General features: G+C 30.7%; 4 non-coding genes across 4 annotated transcripts; 2 read left to right on the forward strand and 2 right to left on the reverse strand.

Moving 5' to 3' along the window:
- Positions 1–167: 167 nt before the first annotated feature.
- Positions 168–239, reverse strand: TRNAT-GGU (transfer RNA threonine (anticodon GGU)). Its single transcript has one exon. It is a non-coding gene; the product is annotated as a tRNA-Thr (tRNA).
- A 1,099-nt stretch (positions 240–1,338) lies between these two features.
- TRNAY-GUA (transfer RNA tyrosine (anticodon GUA)) lies at positions 1,339–1,422 on the forward strand. The gene has a single exon. It is a non-coding gene; the product is annotated as a tRNA-Tyr (tRNA).
- A 318-nt stretch (positions 1,423–1,740) lies between these two features.
- On the forward strand, positions 1,741–1,814 carry TRNAD-GUC (transfer RNA aspartic acid (anticodon GUC)). The gene has a single exon. It is a non-coding gene; the product is annotated as a tRNA-Asp (tRNA).
- A 3,078-nt stretch (positions 1,815–4,892) lies between these two features.
- On the reverse strand, positions 4,893–4,964 carry TRNAC-GCA (transfer RNA cysteine (anticodon GCA)). The gene has a single exon. It is a non-coding gene; the product is annotated as a tRNA-Cys (tRNA).
- Positions 4,965–5,522: the final 558 nt, after the last annotated feature.

Below are 5,522 nucleotides of genomic sequence, written 5' to 3' on the forward strand. Positions count from 1 at the left end.
ATTATAATAATAACTTGGTATAATTAAAGATAACTTTTTTATAAAAAAATGAAATTAAAATGATAGGGTTTGTACTTTTTTTATTACAAAAAAAAAAACAATATGTCGTCTATTCTCCCCTCAATCAAATATGAATACTACGGCTGGAGTTTTATGAAAAAAGCCAAAGCCCCTTATCGGATTTGAACCGATGACTTACGCCTTACCATGGCGTTACTCTACCACTGAGTTAAAAAGGCCTATTTGATTCAATTTCTGAGTCAGACACTAGCCACGATGAGTTGAGTGTATATAATTATTATAAATTATAAATAATAAGATATGTACATAAATATATCTTATCTACATAGTCGCTCATTGAGTAACGAAAAATTGGATTTATCTAATGAGTATAGGTAAAATAGTTTTTTGATATTGGATTTGATCAATGCAATGAATTGTTTCATCATACGACCGATCCCTAATTAAATTGATGAGCCCCATCCTAACGAAATGAATTTGATTCATACATGTACACACACGAATTGAACATAGATACATTCACCGAATCATTGATAAAGCAATTCTATTTGGCGAGAAAAAAATTTTCAATAACTTGTTGATCCCTATCCCCAGATTTCAAAATTTATCGTTTTTTAATTTCTTGGCTTAGTGTGAGATCGAAATATACCTAACCTAATCTTAACAATGAGTGAATCAATGAGTGAAAGTATGAGAAATGGAGTTTAATCCTGTTTATAGCATATGGCAGACCAATTCCCGAAGGGTACTAGCCTTCGTATTATTTAAATAAAAAAAGAATAAAATAAAAAAAGAATATTTTTTTTTCTAATATTTATTATTTTTGTTTATTTTAGAGGTTTCCTCTAATCACTACTAATCACTATTTTCATTTGATATTCTATAATATAAGTAATATAACTATATATTCCAATTTGCAAATTTATGTATATTATTTAAATGAAATAAATAAAAAAAAATGCAATTTAAAATAAAATAATTTCTATATAGAATTATATGGGGAATGGTGATTAGAATGAACGATTCATAAATAGAAATCACAAATAAAAAAATTTCGATGGAATAATGAAAGAAAGAAAAATACGTCGAATTGCATCATATTAGTCCATTATATTTATTTTATATTGACAATTTCAAAAAACTATTCATACTATGATCATAGTATGATGGCAGTCGGGCAAGTATGCCCCCATCGTCTAGTGGTCCAGGACATCTCTCTTTCAAGGAGGCAGCGGGGATTCGACTTCCCCTGGGGGTAGGGTACTACGAAAGGAAGTTGATCATGGATTATCAACAAGCTTGGAATTGATTCTTCCCGGGTCGATGCCCGAGCGGTTAATGGGGACGGACTGTAAATTCGTTGGCAATATGTCTACGCTGGTTCAAATCCAGCTCGGCCCAATATATCGCGTATCCACCATAAAATGATATAACCTATTTGTCCTTCTACAGAAATACTTGACTTGATATGAAAGAATAAAAAAAAAAACTCTTTTTTTATTCATTGACAGATTGATAATCAATCAATTTTACAATAACGAAAAAATAAATATTAATCCATGCTTCTCACACTAAAGTCCATGTCTCCGCGCATATCAATCTATTACTTTATTACTCGCGTCTCTGTCTGGTAGAATATGACAATTCGAATCAAAAATCTACATAGAAAGGTTTGAAGGAAATTAAATCAACAACATATGTTGTACACTTTATTTCCCTGGGATTGTAGTTCAATTGGTCAGAGCACCGCCCTGTCAAGGCGGAAGCTGCGGGTTCGAGTCCCGTCAGTCCCGATGGATCCAAATCCAATAAAAAAAAAATACATCAATTAATCTCTTCCTTTCCTGTGAAAGAGAGAACAAATAACATAACTGAATTTTATTCCAAACGGGATCTCTCTTATTTTTTTTCCACATTTTTCAACAAAAAAATATGGGAATTTTGATTTCTTCAACGAGTACTAATTGATGGGAGAAAGACATATGTGCCATATGTGAATTACCACAATTATTGGTAGCATCATATTCAGGATTCGAAGGCGTACTGGGTCTAGTTGATTACGCCCGATTTTTCTAATGAAATAGAGTACTATACGTTTCCGGAAAGCACATACATAAAGGGAATTTGGACGATACAAAATAAAGTTTACATAGTAAACTTTGATCTAATTTTTCGTCTGAAAGCAAAATATATCCGTTCTGGCTCCGATTTTTTGTAACCTCAATTAGTAAATTCAATTACTAATTTGAATTTGAAATAATCTATCTTATTAAAATTTAACACTTAACTTTTGATATATACGTCCCACTACTAATTCAAGGAAAGAGGATATTAATACAAACAAGGATCCCATCTATCTCTCTTAGTGAGGTAATTAAGAATTTTTGAAAGTTTAAGTTTCGTTTTTATTTCTTTTTTTTAAGAAGATTTTATAAGTACAAAAAAAGGAAGGAGTTTAGTTCGAACCTACCTCCTTTTCCTTTTTTGAATTTCGCTGCTATTCTTTGCTTGAGTTTGTTTATAAACAATGTAAGGGTAAAGGTAGTCTGATGAGACTTCATCAGATGATTGCATTGAATAAGAGGGCAGTAGATTATAGAAAAGAAAGAATGCAAAAAATTATAAATAAAAAAAAGTAACGAAATTCTTGATTGCATCAGGAATCCCATTTTGTTTAAATTCGGTATGGATAAAAGATCTTCCTATGTTATACTATTCAATTCTCGACGATGAATCGATTTGATAGCTCCGATATTGTTATTCATGATATTTTAATACGATTCGATATCATCGAGATGCAACGCATCCCCTTGAATTTACAAGCGAAACATTTATCATCTCTATGGGATTAAATCCCGAGTTATTGCGAATAAAAAATGAAACGATGATATTATGGAAGTAAATATTCTCGCATTTATTGCTACTGCACTGTTCATTCTAGTTCCGACCGCCTTTTTACTTATAATATACGTAAAAACAATCAGTCAAAGTGATTAATTTGAATTAACCTTGACGTTTTAGTTCTTATCAATGATTGAAGATAAGAAAAATGAAAAGCATTAAAATTTCGCGTCTTAAATGAAATTGGCGGACTAGAATTATCAGTATTCTACGAGAGAAGTATTCGATAAGATCCGATAGTATGGTAGAAAGAAATATATGAATCCTTCTACCATACTATCTATTATTGTTATTGAAGTGTATAAATATAAAATTGTACTCTATAAAAATAGAGGTTGAATATCGATCAATTTGAATATAGATGAATATACAATATATATCTTTCTATTTATATATAGATATCATATCAATTACATATATGTAATATTAATCTAATATACATAGTGGCCCAATTCTATTTCTTTGCTTCATAATTCATGTTGATTAGAATGAATCTGAAATCAAATAATCGAAAGGCCACTAATTTTTTTTTAGCATTCGAAAGAAGTAATTGATTGAGCAGTTGACAGATGATCCAGGAGTTCGGTTCCATGGGAACTTTTTATCTTCGGATTTCGAAAAGAATTAGCAAACCCCATTTTTATTTAACGTTTGAAGCATGATATGAAATGAGTTCCCTAAAACAAGAAAAAATCCTATTTTGAAAATAACTAAAATACTAATAATAATAAATAAAAGAAGTGGTAAGCACGTAATATGTGGGTGGCTACCCCGAGGTACTATCTTATTATGAGGTAGTATATTATTATGCGTAGTATCTCATTGGACAACCACTATGTCTATGTTCTTTCGTGTTGAAAGTATGGATCCACTTAAAAACTTATAATCCGAACTCTTTTTTTTTTTACTTTTCAAAATAAAAGAAAAAAAGTTTTGCAGAACGATCTATAAAATAAACCAAAAACAATACAGTTTTATTTTTCAATTAGTAGTACTTCTAGAGTCCACTTCTTCCCCATACTACGAGGGAAAGAGAAAATGTAAAGACTACCATTAAAGCAGCCCAAGCGAGACTTACCATATCCATGTGAATTATGTCCCCTATCTCTATGAATATAAAAGAATTATTCCATTATTGCTCACTAATAATTATTATTCACTAATAATAGTGGAATCACTAGCGCATAGTCAAAAAGAGATTCGGGCACAACACCATTGATGAAACAATACAAAAAATCGAATTATCCCAAGTTATTATATGATTTCTAGTATAATCGAAAAAATTCAGTACAAATAAATAAAAGAGGCAGAAAAACTCTTGGAAGTATCAAAAGAATGTTAGTAACATGTAGGAATAATAAGACCTAGTCTTTCTTTTGTTGTCCTGCATTTCATTACATTAAGTAAAAAGTCTCAAAATAGAGAATCAAGATAGTATCTATCACATAACCCTACTATTATTCCTTTCTCATTTGATCTAATCTTTACTGTCCCCCCGATTGTTTCATAGAGACAATCGGAAGATGGGATGGCCTATTACATGCGTGGTTAGAGCTTATCGAAAAGAAATAAGTTCTTTTTTTAAGATTAAAATAAAAAAAAAAGCCAATTATTCATTCAATATAATATTGATTGAATGCTCGAGTACTCAGATACTTTCATGAGTCCGTATATCAAGTATCTTCCTCCTTTCCGTAAGGAAAAATGAAATTATATTCCCTAATTCAAGACCCAATGAGTAGACACTACATTAGTAGTCGAAGGGCTATCATCTCAAGATTTAACGATTATTTTTCATTACTCTACTAAATTCTGGAAACGAAACCTATACGCAAGGATTTATAACATTTTAGAGAACCCCAACGATGCTTAGAATCAAGCAAATCTAAAGATGCTTTTCTTCTAAAAAAAATGATAAAGTTATATCAGCAAAACAGAAGAGGGTATTTTGATTCTTTTGTTTGTTGCTGAGGCGACACCCGGATTTGAACTGGGGAAAAAGGGATTTGCAGTCCCCCGCCTTACCGCTCGGCCATGCCGCCAAAACGATACAAAATATTGGATTGGCTCTATCTCTTAGATAGATAGTATCTTACAACACACAATATCTAAAACGAAAAACCGCAAAACTTTGCTTTTTCTATTGAAAAAAAAATGTGGATTTTCATTCACAAAAGCAAAAAATCAGGACAAATGGGAACCGTTAACTTTAACTATTGACTGTGAATTCATAAATGATTCTTGGATTGAAATTGCAAATTCGGTTTCCCTAATGATATAAGAAAACAATCCAAAAATGGATACCTTACCTAAATAAATAAAAATTGATAGATAACTAATCATTACTAATCCATCCGTATTGATTCGTTTCCATAACCATAAAAAAATCCTTATTAATGACAATTTTAATAGCGATTATGAGTATATGTAAACCCCAGAACATAAACGATTACTATTATCTAAATCTAATATCTTATATATATATAAGATGTTTATAGGAAATGTTCGGAATTCTGTTTTTAGAATTTTTTTTTCATTATCATTAAATAGAAAATATAAATTTTTGATAGAGTACGACATGTGATGTTCCCCATAGAACT

This window comes from Cucumis melo, unplaced genomic scaffold (genome assembly GCF_025177605.1).
Source record: "Cucumis melo cultivar AY unplaced genomic scaffold, USDA_Cmelo_AY_1.0 utg000425l, whole genome shotgun sequence".
Lineage (NCBI taxonomy): Eukaryota > Viridiplantae > Streptophyta > Magnoliopsida > Cucurbitales > Cucurbitaceae > Cucumis > Cucumis melo.